Raw genomic sequence first — 6000 nt, forward strand, 5'->3', positions numbered from 1 at the left:
TCCAGAGCTTTTGTACCTGTCTTATGTCAACATCCTCTTAGGATATTAAATCGTATTGTGTGTGTGTGTGTGTGTGTGTGTGTGTGTATAATACATTCATATTGATTAACATCTAAAATGTACAAATGTGTGTAGAGGGAAAGGTAGTCTTCCTCCCATCCCTGTTGACAGCATATTCTTTTTGTGTTTTCCTTTTTAAAATTTTTTTTTCATTCTGTCACTCAGGCTAAATCGCAGCGGTGCAATCACAGCTCACTGCAGCCTCAACCTCCTGGGGTCAAGTGATCATCCCGTAGCAGCCTCACAAAGTGCTGGTGTGAACCACTGTGCCCTGTGGACAGCACATAGTACATACTATTCTTCCTGGTCTCTTCAGTTAAATCTTGGGTTTCGTTTTGTTTTGTTTTTTCATGAACAATATACCTCAGAGGCTATTTCACCTCAGTGCGCAAAGAACTTCCTCATTCTTACAGGTTACGGGCCTCTTGTTATATTGTGAGAAAGTAACCAGCCTGCTATTTTGGGGGGAATATTTTGTTTGTTTGGGTTTTTTTTTTTTTTTTTTTTAGAGTCTTGCTCTGTCACCCAGGCTGGAGGGCAGTGGTGCTATCTCAGCTCACTGCACACTCCACCTCCCGGGTTCAAACAATTCTCCTGCCTCAGCCTCCGGAATGGCTGAAATTATAGGTGAGCACCACCACATCTGGCAATTTTTGTATTTTTAGTGGACACAGGGTTTCACCACGTTGGCCAGGCTGGTCTCGAACTCCTGACTTCAAGTGATCCACCTACCTCGGCCTCCCAAAGTGTTGGAATTACAGGCGTGAGCCTCTGTGTCCAGCCACCAGCCTCTTATTGATGGACAGACTGACATCTGTGGCTTCACACCAGGCTCTCTGCAGTGAATAAGCTTGAACCTGCATTATTTTCTAGCTCTGAAACTAGCTGTGATCTTTGGGCAAGCTACTGATTACCGCCCTGAGCCTGTTTGTTCATGGAAAAGGAAACCCTTACCACCTACTTCACAGAGTTGTTGTTGCAATGAAAGGAAATACGTAGGGTCAATCTCTGAATGCATTGGTAATGTTGCTAGATATCACCAAATTCCCCTGCACAGAAGTTGTATTGATTTCCACACTTATGAGCTCTGCATGAAATGAACTGTCAGTTTCCTCCACTGCCTCATCACAAGGGCATGTTGATAAACTTGAAGATTTTTGCCAGCCTTATGGGTGAAAACTGGTACCCTGCTGTCATTTTTTTGTTTTGTTTTTTTTAAATGGAGTCTTGCGCTGTCACCCAGGGTGGAGTGCAGTGGCATTATCTCGGCTCACTGCAACCTCTGCCTCCCGGGTTCAAGTGATTCTCCTGCCTCAGCCTCCCAAAGAGCTGGGATCACAGGCACGCGCCACTACACCTGGCTAATTTTATTTTTATTTTTATTTTTATTTTTTATTTTTTGTATTTTTCGTAGAGAAAGGGTTTCACCATGTTGGCCAGGCTGGTCTCAAACTCCTGACCTCAGGTGATCCGCCCACCTCGGCCTCCCAGAGTGCTGGGATTACAGATGTGAGCCACCACACCCCGGCAGCTGGTGTCATTTTAACTGGCATTCCTCTGATGTTCTGCAGCATTGCTGTCCAGGCATAGGAGGTGGATGGTGAAGGCAGGAGAAGGGTCTGTGGGTGGGGCCCCCTTATCCCTGGAGAGGCCGTTTCTGAAACTCCACTGAAGGGGTTAATGGGGAGTTTTCTCTGATTTCCTGTAAACCACATTCTTTTCCGTGCCAGGGGTAGGGGGAGGCGTGGAGCATGAGAACAAATCTGGCGTCTGTCTGCAATGATTTCGACACACTCTTTGGAAGAGGAGGAGGAGGAGGAGGAGGAGAGAGAATGAAAACACCTGCTTGCTCTCCAGAATTGGGGTTCAGCTTTTGAAACTGCATCCCCTTGCCAGGTGCAGTGGCTCACGCCTGTAATCCCAGCACTTTGGGAGACTGAGGCAGGCAGATCACTTGAGGCCAGGAGTTGGAGACCAGCCTAGCCAACATGGTGAAACCTTGTCTTTACTAAAAATACAAAAATTAACTGGGTGTGGTGGCGCATGCCTGTAATCCCAGCTACTCGGGAGGCTGAGGCGGGAGGCTGAGGCAGGAGACTCGCTTGAACCCGGGAGGCAGAGGTTGCAGTGAGCTGAGATTGCACCACTGCACTCCAGCCTGGGTGACAGAGAGAGACCCTGTTGCCAAAAAAAATAAAAATAAAAAGAAAGGAAAGAAACTGGATCTCCCAATTGCCCCATTCCATCTTCTATCCCCCACTTCCTCCTCAAGCCACCCCATTTCCTGGTTTCATTCTAGACTCAAGCATTCGGCCCTGTGGTTTGACAACCTTGAGAAGGAATTCCTGTCTGGCCTCTGTCTAGCGGCAAGCCTGGGTTCCTCTTTTCTCTGAGCCTCGGTTAATCCAACTAAACAATGCGACTGAAGATAGTTCTGGTTGTTGTGACAATTAAAGAAAACAGGATGCCTAGAAGCCACCAGGCTCAGAGGGGCCAGGTGCGGTGGCTCACACCTGTCATCCCAACACTTTGGGAGGCTGAGGCTGGGGGATCACTGGAGGTCAGGGGTTCGAGACCAGCCTGGCCAACATGGTGAAACCCTGTTTCTACTAAAAAATACAAAAATTAGCTGGCTAGGCACGGTGGCTCACACCTGTCATCCCAGCACCTTGGAAGGCCGAGGTGGGCGGATCACCTGAGGTCAGGAGTTCAAGACCAGCCTGGCCAACATGGTGAAACCCCATCTCTACTAAAAATACAAAAATTAACCAGGCGTAGGTGGCGGGCACCTGTAATCCCAGCTACTGGGGAGGCCGAGGCAGGAGAATCACTTGAACCTGGGAGGCGGAGGTTGCAGTGAGCCGAGATCGTGCCACTGCACTCTAGCCTGGGCGACAAGAGGAGACTCTGTCTCAAAACAAAACAAAACAAAACAAACAACAACAACAAAAAATTAGCTGGGCATGGTGGCAGGTACCTATAATCCCAGCTACTCGGGAGGCTGAGGCAGGAGAATCACTTGAACCTGGAAAGGGTCTGGCCCTACACTGACCTCCAAGAAGTGACCAGAGGGGAGGGGCAGGATGAGAAGTGAGGGAGTTGGAGGCTGGGGCGGATGGTAGCCTGCTGGGAGGGAGGGAGGGAGGGAGATGAGACGGGGAATTCTTCAGAACCTCATGACTTTTTTCTGGGAGATGTGCATTGGTGTCCAGAGGTTTGGGAGGGGGATGGTACACAAAGATGAGCCAGCAGGGGAGGGAGAGAAGGAGGTCTGGGTGTGTGTTGAGGTACTTTCCATTTGCAGGCCCACCCAGCCCAGCATTCCCAGAATCAAGGAGGGAGAGTGCGGCCACCTGGGCTGACTATTCGTGGGTTATCTGGAAGCTACATATACTGAAAAAGTAGTTGTTATTTATCTGAAATTCAAATGTAACTGAGCGTCCTGTATTCTGTTTGGCAATCCTAGCTGGGGTGCAAGGGGAAAATGAGAAGGGGCCAGGGTGCGGTGGCTCGTGCTTGTAATCCCAGCACTTTCGGGAGGCCCAGGTGAGAGCATCGTTTGAGTTGAGGCCGAGGTGAGAGCATCGTTTGAGTCCAGGAGTTCGAGACCAGCCTGAGAAATACAGTGAGACTTCGTCTCTACAATTGAAAAAAAAAAAAAATTAGCAGAGCATGGTGGCGTGCCTGCAGTCCCAGCTCCTCAGGAGGCTAATGCAGGAGGAGTTAGAGGCTGCACTGAGTTATGACTGCACCACTGCCCCCCAGCCTGGATGACAGAGCAAGACAAAGGAGAAAGAAAGAAAATGAGAGGAAGGAAGTGGGAATGATTTCTGGGTGGGGGACCCAGGTGCTCCCAGCTCACACCTGCCTGAGTTCACTCACTGTCCCCTATATCCCATCCCTCCCCCTCCCCAACAAAGGGGCAGCCAGGCCTGGGAGCAGCTGGGAAACCCCCTATCCCATCGTCTAATTCCAGGTTGAGGTGCCTGCTTTCCTAGAATTTTTCTCCAGGACCCACAGCCAGGCCATCCCCTTCTCCCACCCTATTACTGATTAATTCAAGTTAACCTTGACCTGACTGAATCAATCTATCTGCCTGGCAACAATGGCTCTTTCCCTCCTCTCCCTCTGGTACACTCAGCAGAAACAAGCTGGGGCCCTGTAGACTCCCGCCCTGGGAAAATGGAGAGCAGTGGGTTTTGATTCCAGCTCTGCAGGGCCCTTGGGAAGGTCCAACCCCTCCTCCCAGCTTCGGTTCCTAATCTGTCAACTGGAGATCCACAGCCTAGAGCCTCCTTTCTAGTCTTGGAGTGGAAGTCCCAAGCGGCACCCAGGAAACAATCCTTAGCCTAGCGCCCTGTGCATACTGAGCGCTCAGTACACTTGAACTGTATTTTTTGTTTTTGTTTTTGTTTTTTGAGACAGAGTCTCGCTGTTGTCGGCCCGGGCTGGAGTGCAATGGCACGATCTTGGCTCACTGCAACCTCCGCCGCCTGGGTTCCAGCAATTCTCCTGCCTCAGCCTCCCAAGCAGCTGAGATTACAGGTGCCTGCCACCGCACCCGGCTAATTTTTATATTTTTAGTAGAGACAGGGTTTCACCATGCTGGCCAGGCTGATCTCGAACTCCTGATGAACTGTATTTTTATTTTTGCTAACACCCATGTCTTCTATCCCAGCCTTGCTTGGGTGACGGCCCCACCAGGCTTCCACGCTGGACTCCTCCCTTCCTCTCATTCGCAGAATTCACCTGCTGGCCAAGCCCCTGCCTGGAGTCTCCCAGCTTATCCTCCCTCTCCACACCTGTGATCTCTGCCCTCACCTCTGCCCCAGCCTCCTCCCTACCACCCCATTTATTCTGCAGCAGCTGGGGACTCTTTACTTTTATTTATTTAATTTTTTTTTTAAATTTTATTTATTTATTTATTCGTGAGACAGAGTCTCGCTTTGTCACCCAGGCTGGAGTGCAATGGTGTGATCTCGGCTCACTGCAACCTCCGCCTCCCGGGTTCAAACAATTCTACTGCCTCAGCCTCCCGAGTAGCTGGGATTACAGGCGCCAGCCACCACACCTGGCTAATTTTTTGTATTTTTAGTAGAGATGGGGTTTCACCATGTTGGCCAGGCTGGTCTTGAACTCCTGACCTCAAATGATCTGCCCACCTGGGCCTTCCAAAGTGCTGGGATTACAGGTGTGAGCCACCGTGCCTGGCCTTATTTTATTCTTTTAAAAGCAGGGTCTGGCCCTGTCGCCCAGGCTGGAGTATAGTGGTGCAATCATAGCCCACTCTGGCCTCAAACTCCTGGGCTCAAGCAATCCTCCTGCCTCAGCCTCCTGAGTAGCTGGGACAAGGTACACGTCACCATGCCTGGCTTGGGGACTCCTTCCTTTCTAAAATCCACCTTTGGGCCGGGTGTGGTGGCTCATGCCTATAATCCCAGCACTTTGGGAGGCCGAGATGGGTGGATCACTTGTGGCCAGGATTTTGAGACCAGCCTGGCCAACAGGGTGAAACCCCGTCTCTACTAAAAATATAAAATTAGCCGGGTGTGGTGGCACATGACTGTAATCCCAGCTACTCGGGAGGCTGAGGCGGGAGAATCACTTGAACCCAGGAGGTGGAGGTTGCAGTGAGCCGAGATTGCACTATTGCACTTCAGCCTGGGCAACAGGGCGAGACTGTCTCAAATAACAACAACAAAACCCCTGCCTTTGTATTCCTTTGACCGATCATGATGTATAACACAGGAATGCACACTTATGCTCACAAACGCCTATGAGATGCAGGTGGCGGCAACTTATCTATTTCATGTATTTTAACCCTTGTTTACGCCACACGCCGTAGGTGCTATCATTGCCCCATTTTACAGATGAAGAAACAGAGGCTTTGGCTGCTTGCCCGAGATCCTGTGGCTGGTAAGTGCCAGAATCTGAACTCAG

Source organism: Hylobates moloch, unplaced genomic scaffold, assembly GCF_009828535.3.
Source record: "Hylobates moloch isolate HMO894 unplaced genomic scaffold, HMol_V3 SCAFFOLD_12, whole genome shotgun sequence".
Classification (NCBI taxonomy): domain Eukaryota; kingdom Metazoa; phylum Chordata; class Mammalia; order Primates; family Hylobatidae; genus Hylobates; species Hylobates moloch.